Source organism: Protopterus annectens, chromosome 17.part0, assembly GCF_019279795.1.
Source record: "Protopterus annectens isolate FY-2018-M chromosome 17.part0, PAN1.0, whole genome shotgun sequence".
Classification (NCBI taxonomy): Eukaryota; Metazoa; Chordata; order Ceratodontiformes; family Protopteridae; genus Protopterus; species Protopterus annectens.
Window position 1 is genome coordinate 733,145,253 of NC_056751.1, and position 17,688 is coordinate 733,162,940.

Consider the following 17,688-nt stretch of genomic DNA (forward strand, 5'->3'; position numbering starts at 1 on the left):
TGATGATGCATTTGCAGAATCTAGCCTGGCCCCTGACTCTTTACCTCCTGCTTCCAGGAAACCTGATAGATATTACAGGGTCCCTGACTCTCACAAGTTCCTTTTTAAAAGTCCTACTGCAGATCCTGAGACCTTTTCACAGGGGTCCAAGGGCATTAAAGCTACTATTGCCAAAAATCCTACCCCATCGGATAGAGACTCCAGGGTGCTGGATAGATGGGGTAAGAAGGTATGCACTTTTGCAACTTTGGCCATTAGGGCCTTAAACTGCCAGTTTCATATGTTGAAGTATCAGCAGCATATTATTGGATTGCTTAAACAGAAAATTATGTTGATTCCTGATTGTGCTGAAAATAAGGATTTACAGGATTTATTGCATTCAGCTGAACAGGTTGGAAAACATACTTTGCAATCTGGTTTTGATTCTCTAGCGGCATCTTGCAGGGCTGCTGTAACTGGGTCTTTACTTGGAAGGCATGCTTCGCTTAAGGAGCATTCCCTACCAGATCATGTTAAAGCAAAATTACTGGATGCTCCCCTAAGCCAGGACTGCCTGTTTGGCAACAAGGCAGAAGAAGTTCTTAAAAAGATGGAAGAAAAAGCTAAATCTACGCAGACTGTTAAAGATTTTTTTACAAGTACAACCTCCAAGGTTTAGTAGGCATTGGCCTTCCAAGAATTGGTCCTTTCCTGCCTCTTCCAAACCTTCTCAGTCCAAACCCAGATGCAGCAGAGCTCCCAGGCTGCAGTCCCAGGGTACACACAGGACTAAGCAGTGGGGGGCCTCCACTTCCAAATCTGGGAGTAATAAGACTCCTCCCTATGGTAAACTGTCTCAATGACTTCCTTTTAAAATTTCCAAGCACTTATCAACTGACTGCCCCTTGGGGGGAAAGATTGCTCTTCATGCAAAGAACTGGGAACTCATTATCCAGGGCAAATGGGATGTCCTTCAAGGATGCATCTGCAGTCCTTACAAATGGGTAGTCCTGTCGTCAGGCAGCCCTTCGGTCGGCTGGATTCCAAAGTCTGGGTCTGGCTTCGGCTGGTGTCGCGCTTCACCCGACGTCATAGCTGCAGTTCTTCGGGTATAAAGGCATCAGCCAACGCCATTTTCCTCAGTCTTTCGCCCGAAGCAGAAGCTGTTCGCAAGTGCCAGTCGGTCAGAACCAGAGATTACTACTACCGAATACTACTTCGAGGACTTCTAAAAAAAGCTAAGTACCCCGTTGGGGACTCTTTCTTGCCTCAGCCGATGTCAGAAAAAGTGAATAACTGTTTAACTTGTGGGAAACAAATACCTCATAAAGATTTCCACTCTTACTGCTTACCTTGTTTAGGCCCAGATCACAACGTAGCAGCTTGTCTAGCCTGTGCTTCTTTTAACCGACGGACGCTTAGACGTCGGTCGAAATTTGCAGAGCAGTTTTTCGGCTCTGATTTTGCTTATATCATGCCGTCGGATCCTCCGACTTCACAAATAACCAAAAAACGCAGGAAAAGGACCGACACTGCTGTCCGCGGTTTCGCGAAACCGCGTTAAGCCAACCACGAGTGTCTCAGTTTCGCTGAAACCGAGCAGCGGTTCTTCCCCAGCCGAAAACATGCCTTCTACCGAGGCCTCTTCTAACCTGGTGGAATCGGCTTCTGAAATCCAACCTGCAGTTGCGGTTTCTCAGGAATTATCAGACACTATTCCCTTGGATATTTCAACCCCTGCACGTGGAGCTGCTAGGCCTCCTGCAGCCATGTCTATTAAGGCCTTTGCCAGGGCTAAAGCAGCTAAAGCTTCAAAAACTGTGCCTGTCAAGCCCCCCTCTCACAGGCCCAGCACCAGTTCCCATATGCTTTCTTTGGCAGAGGATCTCATTTCTTTAATTCTTAGATCCCAGCCTCATCCAGACAGGACCACTCATCCACCTCCAGAGAAGAGGCCTAGAGCAGAGCCCCCAGAGCCAGTATCCACAGATGATTCCTCTGATGACTCAGAACATACAGACCCTCCTGAGGCTCCTTATTCCCCTTACGAAGACTCTGATGCTGAAGAGTCCATTCCTTCAGCCTCTCCACCTGAGGAATTTTCCTTTGGGGAAACCTTGCATGCTATGAGGGAACAATTTCAGTGGCAGGGCCAAGATTTCTCAAGGCTTAGAACCTTTCTACATTTGCCACAGCATAGGCCTTTAGCTATACCTCCAGTTCTTTCTGTTGTAGATGATGCATTTAATGATGCTTGCACTGCTCCTGATTCATTACCTCCGGCCCCTGCTAAGCCCGATAGGTTCTACAGGGTCCCAGACACTCATCACCATTTATACAAGGCTCCTTTTGCAGATCCAGAGACTATCTCCCAGGGTCCTAAGGCTGTAGCAACTACATCTGCTAAAAACCCCCTCCCCTCTGAAAGGGAATCCAGGTCCTTAGAGAGATGGGGTAAAAAAGTTTACACTTCTGCTACTCTGTCAGCTAGGGCTTTGAACTGTCAATTTCATATGATTCAATATCAAGAGTTTATGCTAGACCAGTTAACTAAAAAGCTGTCCTCTGAAGAATCTTTAGATAAGAAATATGTTCAGGAAATGGTACATAACATACAGCAGGTTAGTAACCATTCTTTAAAATGTGGCTATGATGCACTGGAGGCTTCCTTTAGATCAGCCATGACTGGCACAGTTATCAGGAGACATGCATGGTTAAAAGAGCAGGCATTACCAGACCATGTCAAATCAAAGCTTTTAGATGCACCCATGGACAAAGTCAATTTATTTGGTTCTCCTGCACAGCAGGTACTGAAAAAGATGGAAGAGAAGGCGAAATCTGTACAAACAGTGAAAGATTTCTTACAGGTTCAACCTCCAAGGTTTAGCAGGAACTGGCCCTCCAAGAATTGGTCCTTTCCGGACTCCTCTAAGACACAGAGAGGCAGGAATAGGCGTTCGAGGCAGATACCAATCCAGGGGTGCCTACAGGGGACGCCAGTGGCAGGGTAACAACCAGCGAGGCACAGACGCAGCCACCACCACTACAACAACACAATCACAGTGACTTGGCTGTGGCACCGCCTACCAGGGAACAACTGGAAGCACCCTTAGGCGGAAAGCTAACCTTATTTTCAAAGAACTGGCATTGCATCACAAGGGAAAAATGGATTTTGCAAACTATAGACCAAGGTTACAGGTTCCATTTCCATACTCTACCAGGAAAGAGAGGAATACCAAACCTACCACCTACTCAAAGGGTAGAAGCTCTAAAGCAAATATCTCAATTATTAAGAATGAGAGCTGTGGAAAAGGTACCATCTATGGAACAAGGAAAGGGATTTTACTCCAGACTCTTCCTGGTACCAAGAAAAGAAAACAAATGGAGGCTTATTCTAGACCTGTCCGCTTTAAACACATTCCTCATTGTTCCAAAATTCAAAATGCTGACCCTACAGCAGCTTCTTCCCTTGCTGGGCAAGGAGTCTTGGCTGGTAACTCTAGATCTCAAGGAGGCATACCTGCACGTCCCCATACAACCAAATTGCAGAAGATACCTCAGATTTCTTGCAGGATCAGAGCATTATCAATTCTCAGCATTGCCCTTTGGCTTATCTACTGCGCCCAGAGTGTTCACGAAATGCCTGGCATCAGTAATTGCTCATTGCAGACTTCAGGGAATCCAAATTTACCCCTACCTGGACGACTGCCTGATACAAGCGGACAACAGAAGCAAGCTAACAGAAGACTTACAAAGAGTCATTTACCTGCTGCAAGCCCTGGGATATACAGTCAATATAAAAAAGTCAAGGCTGATTCCATCCCAAAGAATAACCTTTCTGGGTGCAGAGCTGGACACATCAAAACAAATGGCATTCCTAACTGCAGAAAAGAAAGAGCAACTACCTCTCTACTTCTTGGCATTAACAAAGCAGAACCATCTAACTGCAAGAAAAGTACTGCAAGCCCTAGGCTTCATGGCATCCTGCATAATTCTGGCCCCTCATGCCAGACTGCATATGAGAAAGCTACAGTGGTACCTAAAGAATTTGTGGTCTCAACACAAGCACAGCCTAGAAACCAAAATTCCAATAATCCCATGCCTGTAGCAAGAATTCCTATGGTGGGCTCAGGCCTGTCCATCAAACACAGGATTGCCCGTCTGCAACAGTCAACCAAGCCAAACCATCACGACAGACGCCTCAGACCTCGGTTGGGGGGCACACATGCTGGACAAGTGCATACAAGGCTTATGGACTCAAGACCAGCTGCGCCTGCACATAAATCTAAAGGAAATGCTGGCAGTAAAATTGGCAATCCAGTCATTCAGACCATTTCTCCAAGAAGGTCAGTTGATAAGGACAGACAACACCACAGTTATGTGGTACATCAACAAACAGGGAGGCACACATTCATACCCTCTATGCCGGCTGGCACTGGACCTATGGGATGTGGCTCTGAGCTACAACATTCAGTTACAAGCAATTTTTGTACCGAAAAGAAAACATTCTAGCAGACATATTAAGCAGAACTACCACGGATGCCCACAAATGGATGCTGCATCCGGACATCTTCAAAGCCATCACAAGAGAATGGGGATTACCACAAATAGACTTATTTGCATCCCCACTCAATCACCAGCTAAAGAAATTCTGCACAAGGACGTACCACCCACTTGCTTGGAAGGTGGACTCCCTATCTTTCAGTTGGAAAAACCTGACAGCATACGCATTCCCACCACTTCCTTTGATGCACAAGGTGCTCTTGAAGATCAAAGAGGAACGTCCAAGGATCATTCTGATAGCTCCAGACTGGCCAAGGCAACATTGGTACCCATTACTGAGGAGCATGTCTCGGGAACAAATATGGGCACTACCCCTGATCCCATTGCTGTTAACACAGAACAACTACAACATCCTGCATCCAAACCTGAAAACTCTGCAGCTAACTGCCTGGAACATTACATAAGAACAATTAACCCAAATTTATCCCAAAGGGTTAAAGACGTAATCCTTGAGGCTCGTAGACCTTCAACAAGAAAGAATTATGCAGCAAAATGGAAAAGATATCTCATTTGGAGTACTGCAAAGGAGAAGATGTGGCACTGGTAAACATAGCCAACATCCTGGAGTACTTGGCAGAGCTCTTCCATACAGGCCTGTCCTATTCTTCCATCAAGATACATGCATCAGCTATTTCAGCAGAATACAGCTTGGATCCTCCTGTCTTCTCACATCCTCTGCTCAGGCAGTTTCTGAGAGGAATTAAAAATGTAAAACCTCCCAGGAAACCACCATTGCCAGCATGGGACTTGAACTTTGTGCTAGAAAAATTGACACTTCCCCTTTCGAACCAGCAGCAACAGCAGAATTACAATACTTATCCTGGAAGACTGCTTTCCTGCTGGCAATCACCTCAGCAAGAAGGGTCTCTGAACTACAGGCATTAATGGCAGTGCAACCCTTCCTGATCTTCCATCAAGATAGTGTCCATGAGAACAAATCCTACATTTATGCCTAAGGTGGTATCCAGAGTGTCTTTAAATCAGGCTATCCACCTTACCTACATTCTTCCCCAACCCACAGAACAGGGGAGAAAGACTGTTGCATACCTTGGATGTACATAGACAATTACGCTACTACCTGGACAGGACCAAGTCCAATAGAATAACTGACCAGCTTCTGGTAGCATATGCAACAGGAAAGGAAGGAAAACCAATTTCAAAACAGACAATCTCCAAATGGATAGGAAATTGCATTAGATTTTCTTACTCCTACCATGGAAAGAAAACTCCAGAGAACATCAGGCCTCACTCCACAAGGGCTACAGCCACTACCACAGCTTTCTTACGAGGAGTGGCTACCAAGGACATTATAGAGGCTGCTACTTGGACCTCCGTGCATACATTTGCCAAGCATTACAATTTACCTTTATATACTCTAGATCCCGAGCAGGTTTTTCCACTGCTGTTTTGCAAGGGATCCTAACTACACCATAATCTCTCCTTTTTCCTCCTCCCCTAGTTTAGCTATGGTATTCTACCCATTTGTAAGGACTGTAGATGCATCCTTGAAGGACATAGTACAGTTTTGTACCTACCATAAATGTAGATGTCCGATAGGAATGCATCTGCAGTCAGGATTACCCACCCACCTTCCCCTCTGTGGTACTCCTAGGGTATTTGCCATCCTTCAGCTAGCTTGGAGGGGATCTATTATGGTGTATTTGTTTGTATATATGTACATACATGCTTATTTTATGTGTTTGCTCTCTACTATTTGGAAACATTGGCATTTATCCAAATTTAGCCATCCAAGAGGGCACCTGGCATCTGGGGCAAGAAACACTGAGGAAAATGGCGTCGGCTGATGCCTTTATACCCGAAGAACTGCAGCTATGGCGTCGGGTGAAGCGCGACACCAGCCGAAGCCAGACCCAGACTTTGGAATCCGGCCGACCGAAGGGCTGCCTGACGACAGGACTACCCATTTGTAAGGACTGCAGATGCATTCCTATCGGACATCTACATTTATGGTAGGTACAAAACTGTACTTTTTAAATATAGTGTCCCAGGGATACAGATTTCACTTCCACACTTTGCCAACACCAAGCTGGTGGCCAGATCTACCCCCATATCAGTGGGCAGAGGCCCAAAAGCAAATACTTTCTCTCTTAAGCACAGGGGCTATTCAGCTTGTCCCAGAAGAAGAATGGGGGCAAGGTTTTTACTCAAGAATTTTCCTGGTACCCAGAAAAGACAATTCCTGGTGTCCTATCCTGGACCTGTCTATCCTAAACACTTTTCTGGTAATCCCAAAATTCAAAATGCTAACTCTTCATCAGCTGCTTCCCATGCCTAGGTAAAAATGCCTGGTTGGCAACACTGGATTTAAAGGAAGCCTACCTGCTCATCCCAATAAGGGAATCTTGCAAGAAGATACCTTACGCTTCAGAGCAGGCTACATGCACTATCGGTTTTCTGCACTGCCCTTTGGCTTGTCTACTGCGCCCAGGGTATTTACAAAGTGCCTAGCTCCAGTCATTGCATTTTGCAGGCAAAGAAATATTAAAATATACCCATACCTGGACGATTGTCTAATTCAGGCAGAAAGCCAGGGCATACTATTAATCCATCTGGCATTTGTAAAGAAATTACTAACTTCTCTGGGGTACGCCATAAACGAAAAGAAATCACATCCAGTACCCTGCCAACAAATTGTATTAATGGGAGCAAGCTTGAATACAACTTCCCAGATGGCATACCTCACGCCAGAGAAAAAAGTTTACTTGGCAGCCTATTTCAAAAAACTGGCCACAAAGAACCAGCTATCTGCAAGGAAAATACTGCAAGTGCTGGGGTTCATGACCTCTTGCATTATACTAATTCCATATGCAAGACTGCATATGAGGAAACTACAATGGTATCTAAAAAGCCTATGGTGTCAACATTCTCAGGACCTAGAATCAATGATTCCCATCATACCTTGTCTAAAGATAGAGTTCCTTTGGTGGGCAGAGGCCTGCCATCAAAACAAGGGACTGCCATTCATTCTACCCCCTAACAACAGATGCATCAGACTATGCATGGGGGGGCTCACTTGGCAGGGCAGTGCATTGCGGGCAAATGGAACCAGAGTCAAATGCACCGGCATATCAGTCAAAAAGAAATGTTAGCTGTACAGAATGCTCTGACAGCCTTCAAGGACCATATTCTTCCAGGACAATTATTGGTAAAAACGGACAACACCATGGTTATGTGGTACACAAACAAGCAGGGGGGAACCCACTTATACACTCTCTGCAGTCTAGCCATGGCTCTGTGGAACACAGCCTTGAGCTACCAAGTGCACCTACAAGCTCAATTCCTGCCAGGCAAGCTAAATACACTGGCAGGCAACCTAAGCATAAATCTCATGGACCCACACGAGTGGAAACTGGATCCAAAGAAATTCAACATTTTGAGAAACAAATGGGGGAGCCCAGATATAGACCTGTGCCTCCCCTGAGAACCACCAACTGGACAAATTCTGCACAAGGACTCCCCACAGACAAGCTTGGAAAGTGGATACCCTGTCCTTCACATGGAAAAAACTCTCAGTTTATGGCTTTCCCCCTCTTACCTCTCCTCTCCAAGGTACTACTAAAGTTCCAACAGGGCAAACAAAGGGCAATTCTTATTGCACCAGACTGGCCACGCCAATACTGGTACCCCCTCTTGTGCAGTGTGTCACTTCTGCAACCATGGCACCTGCCTCAAACCCCTGTCCTGCTGTCCCAGCAGGAGGGCCAGATTCTGCACCCCCAGCTTCAAACCCTGAACCTTGCAGCCTGGCTAATTACCTGATCTCTTCGTTACCATCCCCTCAGTAAACAAGTGATGGATGTCATTCTGGTGGCAAGGAGGCCTAGTACTAGAAAATAATATGCTGAAAAGTGGAAAACATTCTGTTTCTGGAGCCTAACACAAGGGATTGACACAACTGTGCCAAATTTACCACACATTCTTCAATACTTAACTGAGATGCTTCACAAGGGCCTTTCCTTTTCTTCCATCAAAATTCATGCCTCGGCCATTTCAGCTCATTATAATACAGAGCCACCCCTCTTCTCTCATCCACTGCTGAAGCAATGCCTCAGAGGGGCCAAAACTTAAGACCACCCAGGACAGCCCCTTCTCCAGCCTGTGACCTTAACTTTGTATTGCAAAAACTCACTCTCCCTCCCTTTGAGCCAGCTGCAAATGCAGAGTTGAAATTTCTTTCTTGGAAAACAGCCTTCCTTCTAGCATTCACTTCAGCCAGAAAGGTGTCTGAATTACAGGCCCTCATGGCAGTGGAGCCTTTCATCTTTCATGCTGACAGGGTGTCCCTCAGTACCAACCCCTCCTTTATGCCCAAGGTGGTATCCAGTGTGGCCCTTAATCAGTCCATTCATTTGCCAACCTTCTTTTCTAATCCACAGAACAAAGGGGAACGAATACTGCACTCCTTGAACGTGCACAGACAACTTAGATTTTACTTGGGCAGGACTAAGCCTCTCAGGAAATCTGAACAGCTGCTGGTTGCATTTGCTGCAGGGCAGAGGGGAAGGCCATTTCAAAGCAAACCATTTCTAAGTGGATATGCCATTGCATTAATTTCTGCTATAAGCACCATGGAAAACCTACCCCACAGGGGATAAGACCACATTCAACCAGGGCTGCATCTACCTCTACAGCCTTTCTCAGAGGTGTCCCTACCAGGGACATCCTAGAAGCTGCTACCTGGAGTTCTGTACATACCTTCACCAAGCATTACCACTTGCAATTTTTTTCTAAATCCAGAGCTGGTTTTGTCACTGCAGTCTTGCAGGGCCTTATAGCTGGTCATAATGTTAATTGCTTCCTCCCTTCCTTAGCTTTGGGAATCTACCCAAGTGTAATGACTGCAACAATAAAACATGAACAACATAGTATATTTGTGTACACTTACCATAAATGTAGATGTTAGAGTGTATTCACTGTTGCAGTCCTGGATGTTCTTCGTGTTTCACTGTTGCAGTCATTACATTTGGGGTAATCTGCTGGCAGGTTGCCCTCAGTTGGCCTGAATATCAAAGTCTTGGGTCCTGTGTCGGTTGCTGTCTCCTCTTCCATGACGTCAGGTCGTCAGAGCTATGAAACATGCAGCCAACGCCATTTTCTTCAGTCTTTTTTGCCGCACGGTGCCTGAAGCAGAAGCAGTTCGCAAGTGCCGGTTGGCCGACTCCTGAAATTTTCACATTCGAGTTTCAGAACCAAGTCTTCAATTAAAGCCAAGTACCCCTTTGGGGAAACCTTTTCTTGCTCCTTACCGATGTCAGTAAAAGTTAATAATTGTATTACTTGTGGGAAGCAAATACCTCATAAGGATTTTCATTTGTACTGTATTCCTTGCCTAGGCCCAGAACATAACATGCCTTGCTGTCGGTTTTGTGGTAGATTTAACCAACGCATTATTAAGCGTCGGTATATCTTTGCTTCAAAATATTTTGGAAACCGATTTAATTGTCCTGAAATGTCGTTGGATAGCAATCCGACTACCGGAGTTCACAAAAAAACGCAAAGAAAAGGACAGAGACAGACCGTCGAGGTCCAAAACCGATGAAGCTTCTCCTAAGCCAGTCACCGGTACTCAGTGAGTTTCTTTCGCAGCCCCTGATACCCACTACTTTCAAGTCACAGGCCTCTACCGAGACCCATGTGGTGTCTGGTATGCCACGAGATTCTCAGAGTATTGTACCCGCGGATGTCTCTCCCTCGGACGGGTCCGGAGCCGCTGAGCAGGCACCGGCTTCTGATGGTGTTTTCAGGCTTCAACATTTCTATATAAAACCGACACCAAATTCAAAAACCAAGACAAAAGCAACTTCTAAGGCTAAAAAACTGACGCATGAGCCACATGCTCAAGTCTCTATGCCTAAAAAACAGATGATCAAAATGGCTGAGGACTTAATTACCTTGATCAGGGGTCCCCCCCCCCCCATAAGAGGCGTAGGCAAGACACTGATTATGAATCTTCAGATCAGGTTTCTATTTCTTCTGATTCCTCTTCTGATCAAGAATTTTCTATACCGCACTATGAGGATTCAGATGCAGAGGAATCCATCCCATCTGCATCTCCTCCTGAAGATTATTCTTTTGGAGAAACCTTGCCATACTTGAAGGGAAAATTTTCATTGGGAGAGTCAGGATTTCTCGGAATCAAAAAAGAGGCTTAGGGATTTCCTTCTTCCTCAGCATAGGCCTTTGGCTATACCTCCTGTATTAGACATTGTTGATGATGTGTTTTCGGAATCAAGCATGGCTCCAGATTCCCTACCTCCGGCTTCTAGTAAGCCAGGCAGATATTGGAGGGTTCTTGACTCCCACAAATTTTTATTCAAAAATCCTGCTGCTGACCCTGAAACTATCTCACAGGGTCCCAAAGGTGCAAAGGCCTCAACAGCTAAGAATCCTACCACCTCTGATAGAGATTCCAGGGCGCTGGATAGATGGGGAAAGAAGGTTTATACGTCTGCATCCTTGGCAATTAGGGCCTTAAACTGCCAGTTTCATATGCTTAAATATCAACAGCATGTTATGGGATTATTGAAATAGAAAATGATGTTGATTCCTGAATGTGTGGAAAATAAAGAATTACAGGAATTATTGCATGCCGCAGAACAGGTTGGAAAGCATACTTTGCAATGTGGTTTTGATTCCTTGGAGGCCTTTTGCAGGGCCGCAGTTACTGGATCTGTGATTAGAGGGCATGCCTGGCTGAAGGAGCAAAATCTGCCTGATCATGTTAAAGCTAAATTGTTGGATGCACTTTTACAGAATGATACTCTGTTTGGTAATAAGGCAGAAGAGGTTTTAAAGAAAATGGAAGACAAAGCTAAGTCTGTGCAAACTGTAAAAGATTTCTTACAAGTGCAGCCACCAAGATTGAGTAGACACTGGCCTACAAAAAATTGGTCCTTTCCTGTGTCCGACAGAGCCTCACGGGGCAAATCCAGGCGCTCAAAAGGCTCTAGATACCAATCACAGGGTTCTTACCAGTCAAAGTAATGGGGTGCCTCTACCTCCAAATCTGGAGGAAACAAAGCACAACCCTACAATAAACAGTCTCAATGACTTCCCTCTGCCATCACCAAGCACTTATCTTTTGGCAGCCCCCTTAGGGGGAAAATTAGCACTTCATTCTCAAAATTGGCAGTTGATAACCCAGGACAAGTGGGTATTAAACATATTAATCCAGGGATACAGATTTCATTTCCATACCTTGCCAATTCCAAACGGTTGGCCAGATCTGCCGCAAAATCAATGGGCAGAGGCACAGAAACAAGTTACGTCCCTCATGGATATGGGAGCTGTTCAACCAGTACCAGAACAGGAAAAAGGGCAAGGGTTTTATTCAACTGTTCCTGGTACCCAGAAAAGACAATGCCTGGCACCCAGTACTGGATTTATCGATTTTGAACACTTTCTTGGACATCTCAAAATTCATAATGCTGACTTTGCAACAGCTTCTGCCCATGCTGGGCAAGAATGCTTGGTTAGTGACTCTAGACATAAGAGGCATACCTGCATATCCCAATAAGGGAATCGTGCAGAAATTACCTCCATTTCAAGGCTGGTTTTATGCATTACCAATTCTCTGCACTGCCCTTTGGCTTATCTACTGTGCCCAGGGTCTTTACAAAATGCCTGGCACCAGTAATTGTATTTTGCAGACAAAGAAGCATACAAATCTATCCTTACTTTGATGACTGTCTCATTCAAGCAGAAGACAAGAACATTCTTCTTCAGCATCTGGCGTTTGTAAAAAGGCTTCCAACATGCCTAGGGTACACAATAAACGAAAAGAAATCACAACTGGTACCCTCTCAAAATATTACATTCCTGGGTGCAAGCTTGAATACAACTGCCCAGATGGCTTACCTTACACCAGACAGGCAAAGGCAACTGACTATTTACTTCAAACAGATGGCAACAAAAACCCAGTTATCTGCAAGACAAATTGTGCAGGCTTTGGGGTTCATGGCATCCTGCATTCTACTAATTCCTGCATATGAGGAAACTACAGTGGTATCTAAAAAGTTTATGGAGTCAACATTGTCACAGTCTGGAAACCATGATTCCTCTCATTCCCTGCCTACAACAGGAGTTTCTTTGGTGGGCAGAGACATGTCACCAGAACATGGGATGGTCTTTTACTCTACCCCCTGCCACCCAAGCCCTAACTACAGACGCATCAGACTATGCTTGGGGGGCCCACCTGTCTGGGAGATGCATTCAGGGCATATGGAGCCCAAAACAAATGCATCTGCATATCAACCAGAAAGAGATGTTAGCTGTTCAGAATGCCCTGACAGCCTTCAAGGACTTCCTTCATCCAGGACAACTACTGATAAAGACTGGCAACACCACGGTTATGTGGTACATAAACAAGCAGGAGGGTACACATTCCTTCCGCCTTTGCAGACTAGCCATGGCATTGTGGGACACAGCCTTGACTTACCAAGTACATCTTCAAGATCATTTCCTGCCAGGAAAACAAAATACTCTGGCAGACGACCTAAGCAGAAATCTTATGGACCCTCACGAGTGGCAACTGGATCCACAAGTCTTCAGTATGATAACAGAGAAATGGGGGAATTCTGACATAGATCTGTTTGCTTCTCCCCAGAATTATCAACTGGACAAATTCTGCACAAGGACTTATCACAGACAAGCATGGAAAGTGGATGCCTTATCCTTCAGTTGGAAAAACCTATCAGTCTACGCCTTTCCGCCTCTTCTTCCCAAGGTCTTACTAAAGGTCAGACAGGAAAAGCAAAAATGATCCTAATTGCCCCGGACTGGCCTCGCCAGCACTGGTACCCAATTCTAAGGAATATGTCTCAACTCCCTCCTTGGTACTTGCCTCAAGCACCTCATCTACTGTCTCAGCAGAGCAATCAGATTCTGCACAATCAGCTCCAAACTCTGAACCTGGCAGCATGGCTGATCATGTAATTATTCAAACAACACCTCTCTGTAAATCTGTGATGGATGTCATTTTGGAAGCCAGAAGGCCTAGTACTAGAAAGTCTTATGCTGATAAATGGAAGAGATTCTGTGCTCAGAACCAAGCACAAGGGACGGACACAGCAAAGCCAAATATTCCTCAGATTTTACAATACGTGACCGAGATGCTTGACAAGGGCCTATCCTTTTCATCAATAAAAATCCATGCCCCTGCCATCTCGGCTCATTACAACACAGAGCCTCCCATCTTTTCTCATCCTCTGCTAAAACAATATCTCAGAGGGGCCAAAAATTTAAGGCCTCCCAGATCATCACAAACTCCTGCATGGGCCCTCAAGTTTGTGTTGGAAAAGCTCACCCTGCCTCCATTTGAACCAGCAGCTACTGCGGATATAAAGTTTTTATCTTGGAAAACAGCTTTCCTTCTGGCAATCACTTCAGCAAGAAGAGTTTCAGAACTACAGGCCCTCATGGCTGTGGAGCCTTTTATTACATTTTACCCAGACAGGGTGACCCTCAGGACAAATCCTTCCTTTATGCCTAAGGTGGTGGTATCCAGTGTGGCTCTTAACCAAACTATTCACCTGACAACTTTTTACCCAAATCCGCAGAACAAGGGGGAGCGGATTCTGCATTCCTTGGACGTACACAGATAACTAAGTTTCTACTTAAACAGGACCAAATCTCTAAGAAAGTCTGAGCAGCTACTGGTGGCATTTGCTGCAGGATCAGAGGGGAAGGCTATTTTAAAGCAGACTATTTCAAAGTGGATAAGCCACTGCATTCGTTTCTGCTATTTGCATCATGGTAAACCAGTGCCCAAGGGAATCAGGTCACGTTCCACCAGGGCTGCATCTACCTCAGCAGCTTTTCTCAGAGGGGTGCCAACCAAAGACATTCTAGAAGCTGTTACTTGGAGCTCTGTTCATACTTTTACAAAGCATTATCATTTGCCTCTCTTCTCTAAGTCCAGGGCAGGCTTTGCCACTGCAGTCCTGCAGGGCCTTATAGTCACTCCTAATGCTATTTAGTTCCAGCCTCCCATCCATAGCTTTGGTCTACCAAAATATAATGACTGTAACAGTGAAACACGAAGAACATAGTACAGTTGTGTACACTTACCATAAATGTAGATGTTCGAGTGTATTCACTGTTGCAGTCCAGGTTACCCACCCGCCATCCCCCTTTTTTTCTAGAGCTTCTCTTTTTTTCACTATATTCTATAGCCTTTGTGGTGTATTTGCTTTTAGATGAAGGTAAAGTTTATGTGGTTACAATTGCATTTATATATAGATGTATTTTTGCTCCCCATTTGGGGGGCACCTGACATCTGGGGCAAGAAAAACTGAAGAAAATGGCATCGGCTGCATGTTTTATACCCCTGACGACCTGACGTCATGGAAGAGGAGACAGCAATTGACGCAGGACCCAAGACTTTGATATTCAGGCCGACTGAGGGCAACCTGCTAGCAGATTACCCCAAATGTAATGACTGCAACAGTGAATACACTTGAACATCTACATTTATGGTTAGTGTACACAACTGTACTTTACCCCTCCCTCCAGCCCCCTGACTTCTATTGTCTATACCTCTATTGTTGTTTACTATGCTTAAAGCTTTCCGGTGTATTTGCTTTTGTTGGAGGTGTAACCTTGTATCTAATTGCTTCCCATTTGGGGGGCACCTGACATCTGGGGCAAGTAAAACTGATAAAATGGCATTGGCTGCATGCTTTATACCGCTGACTACCTGACGTCATGGAAGTTGAGACAGTAGCCGACACAGGACCCAAGACTTTGATAATCAGGCAGACTGAGGGCTACCTGCAAGTAGATAATCCAAATGTAATGATTGCAACAGTGAGTACACTCTAACATCTACATTTATGGTAAGAATACACAACTGTACTTTTCCCACACTCCATCCCCCTTGTCTCTCTCTCTCTCTTTCTCTCATCCTCACTCATTGCAGGGATTTTTGGTATTTACTTTCTACTGGTGGTGATCTTCCACCATAACCTAGCTCCTTATTTCAGGTCTCCTGACATTTGGGGCAAGAAAAACTGATGTAATGGCATTGGCTGCCTGTTTTTATACCACTGACGACCTGACGTCAGTCCTGGAGCGACAGCAACTGAGGCAGAAATACTGCCTTTGGTATTCGGGCCGACTGAGGGCTACCCCTGTCGGGATAACCCAAGTGTGCTGACTGCAACAGTGAATACACTCGAACATCTACATTTATGGTAAAAGTGTACACAACTGTACTTCCCATGCATTGATGTACATGTTCGTACAGTGCATTGGTGTATGATTAGTCAGTCACGCATCTGTTTTCCATTGGCTTGGATGCCGTGAAGGTAGCCAGCTCTGTTTGAGTCCAAAGTCAGCTTTGGAGATTTTTTTCATAGTGGATACCTTTCATCCTTTGAAAGGAGGAGAGACAGTGGGGATACAAACTGCGAAAGGTTTCTACCAGATAGCAGGTGTATGTACCGAGCCAAGATCCTACTTCGTTGAATCTGAGGGTGTGGAGTACAGGAGAAATCGCAGACGTCTTCCTGTATGAGCGATATTGCAGCATTGTTCTTGTCATACAAACTCTAAATCTCAGAGCAGCGTAGACGGTGTTCCTGTTCCTTCTACTTCCATTTCCCATGGTATTTGTGATGTCCCGAGGGTTAACTGCAGACACTGTCCCAGTTGCTAAGTCTGATTCTAATTTCTGTGATGCATGATTTGGTCATATTTCCAGACCTATGGGAAATGCACAGTGACCTGGACTTAACTGTATGTGAATTTAGTTCTGTATAATTGCATGACCAAGAATTATTTATATTGATCGCATGTCAGTTACTGTTTTCAGCATTGCATGACTTGTTTCTCAAAGAGGGAGGATGTAGAACAGTGCCTCGGTGCTGTGTCTTTAAGAAGCATTTCAAGGACTGAACGTGCATATATAAATAGCGAGCACGTTCCATTTTGAGAGTGCACTACCGAATTTAGACAGAAACCGACATCTCGTCTTCCGACTACCATTTGTCTCAGACCGATGGATTCTCTCAGGCCTAGAAGCCAGGCCACTATTAGGAAATCTGCTTCTAGCCACCATCTTGCTACTGCTCCAACACCCCAAGCACAAATGCTGAAAATGGCAGAGGATCTCATCTCCTTTATCTGGGATAGTCAGGCCACAACTTCTAAAAGGAAAAGGCACCCTTCCCCAGAAATTATGACAGATCAGGATTCTGAGGTATCTGACTATTCTGTTTTTCAAGAGAAACAGCATCCCTTAACTGCTTATGAGGATTCAGATGCAGAGGCTTCCATCCCTTCTGCCTCCCCTCCAGAGGACCTTTCCTTTGGGGAAACCCATCACTCCCTCAGGGAACATTTCCAATTGGAATCCCACAGTCTAAGAACAGGCTTGGAGAGTTTCTGGACCTGCCCCAGCACAGACCCCCTGGCCATCCCCCCTATTTTAGAAGTGGATGTTTTCCATGAATCCAGCTTGGCCCCTGACGCTCCTGCTCCCAGTAAACCTGACAGGTACTACAGAGTACTGGATTCTCTCAAATACCTGTACAGAAATCCTGCTGCAGACCCCAGAGGTCATTACACAGGTACCAAAAGGAGCTACAACTACTTCTGCTATGAATCCTTTTCCTTCTGAGAAAGACTCCAGAATTCTGGACAGATGGGGTAAAAAAAGTATACACCTCTGCAACCTTAGCCATCAGAGCTCTTGTCAGTTCCATATGTTAAAATATCTGCAACACACTTTGGAACTATTAAAAAAGAAAATTGCTACCTTTCTTGACTGTGCCAATTCAAAAGTGTTAGCAGATTTACTGCACTCTGCTTGTCAAGTGGCTAAACACTCATTACAATATGGATATGACCCCTAGAAGCCTCTAGCAGGGCAGCAGTGACAGGATATGTTATTAGGAGACATGTATGGCTGAAGGAACAACCTCCCCTGATCATGTCAAGTCTAAACTTATTGATGCACCCCTGGATAAGGAGCGCTTGTTTGGGGGTAAAAGCAGAAGAGGTGCTTAAAAAATGGAAGACAAAGCAAAATCTATGCAAACAGTAAAAGATTTCTTTCAGGTTCAACCTCCCAGATTCAGCAGGAACTTTCCCTCTACGCACTGGGCCTTCCCCGTACCTAGCAGA

The 17,688-nt window shown here is 45.2% G+C and overlaps 1 protein-coding gene across 1 annotated transcript in view; it reads left to right on the plus strand.

The window, feature by feature from the left end:
* DCAF8 (DDB1 and CUL4 associated factor 8) overlaps positions 1-17,688 on the plus strand; it is a 1,751,511-nt gene that overhangs the window by 1,230,041 nt on the left and 503,782 nt on the right. The window lies entirely within an intron of this gene.